The following is a 1,850-nucleotide window of genomic DNA, read 5'->3' as shown; positions in this document are numbered from 1 at the left end:
AAAAAAAAAAAAAAAAGAACAGATCAATACATTTCAGTATAGAAGAACTATTACCTGTTATAAAATACAGCACAAAATTTCTTTCCATTTGTATCAGCTGAATCAAGATAAAATTCATATGCAATAAAAACCTAATGGAGATAAAAAAATACAAACTTATAGAAACTACAAACAGGAATGCAATTCATCCAATCTAGGAGTCAGCATTGACATATATGTTAAGAACCATGGTGTACTGGGCAAACAAAGGTTATCTACAGGAAGCATCTGGCCTTTAGGTCTACATTTTACAAACTATGATCTTTGGTTTTTGTTTGGTGTGCTAGGGAAAGACCCCAGACAGATTTGCACATGCTGGGAGATTGTTCTGCTACTTAGCTACCACCCTGCCCTCTAGGTTTTGCTTGGATAATCTGTGCTCGGTAGATAAGGCCAAGAAAGGGGGAAATGTGGCAAGATGGCATCTTATAGAGAGTTAAAAGATGGGGAAGGGTTCCCAATATTCAGTTAAGGAAATACATGGAAAGATTTCCTCAGAAGATAACTGGCATGTCTGTAAGCAGTCTCTGATGTGAGGGTGATTTAAGGTCAAGCCATAGCATTTGTTTCCCGAATCCTGTCAACACTTTTCTAAGGACCTTTGCTCACTTGCTACAGAGGAATTTGGTTTTGAGACGGAGTTGAACCAAATGATCAAAAGATACCTTAAAATATTTTCATGACTACTTACAAATTATTTATCTTTATGTGGATTAATGCCTGCCTGTATGTCTGTAGGAGTGTGTCAGATCCTCTGGAACTGGAGTTGCACACAGTTGTGATCTGCCATGTTGATGCTAGCAATTTAACCTGGCGCCATCTGGAAGAACAACTACTGCTCTTAACTACTGAGCCATCTCTCCATGCCATTATGAGTACGTTATAAAACCTATATAGTGTCTTAGAGAATAATATTTATAAGTTGGATTACTTGTGTGACTTAAAGTTGGGTTTGTCATTTATTTTTCTTACTGGTATTAGTAAGTAGATATTAGTTAATCATGGTAAGATTAGCATTAATATGGCAACAATACACAGAACCATTCAATTCTCTGATAAATTCCAGCAGACCAAGATTTCCACTTCCTTCTTTAATATACTCTCTTTGATGACTAGATGGATATCAACAACCCACTCCCATCCACACAATACATTTATTAAATCATTTATATCTTTAAAGCCTTTGGGAATGTTTTTGAAATTACCATCATTTAAGAAATATGAATATGAATAGGAAAAATCAGGAAAGGCTTGTCAGAACTTGGAACTGGGCCTGGCCAAGAGACACTTAGATGTTAAGCACAGCCAAATAGAGGCATCTGACAGATGTCATAAAACTAAGGAGAAATGGAATCAGGTCCAAGAAGGCCAACTTTAGACAGGAGGTAAAAGGAAGGCCCTACACTTTTAACAGTACCAGTGGTTGTTGGATTGCCCTGGGAGGTTAATAGTCATGAATTCAGAGTAAAAGGCTGATGATATGTTGCCATTTCTAAGAATTTGAGTACAGACAGAGATATCTCATTGGCACAGGATGATGCTTGGTGATAAAGCAGTTGATTTGTGTACATATGGTCCTGGGTTCCAATAACAGCACCACACAAAAGTTAGTTATTTCTACTACATGTGTCTTAGATAGCATGGTGAAAAATGTTCAACATCCTTAATCATCAGGGAAATGCAAATCAAAACAAACCTGAGATTCCACCTCACACCTCTCAGAATGGCTAAGATCAAAAATTCAGGTGACAGCAGATGCTGGCGAGGATGTGGAGAAAGAGGAACACTCCTCCATTGTTGGTGGGATTGCA

This window comes from Mus caroli, chromosome X (assembly GCF_900094665.2).
Source record: "Mus caroli chromosome X, CAROLI_EIJ_v1.1, whole genome shotgun sequence".
In the NCBI taxonomy this organism is placed as follows: Eukaryota; Metazoa; Chordata; class Mammalia; order Rodentia; family Muridae; genus Mus; species Mus caroli.
The sequence above is the reverse complement of the archived record's forward strand: the minus strand, read 5'-3'. Positions refer to the sequence as shown.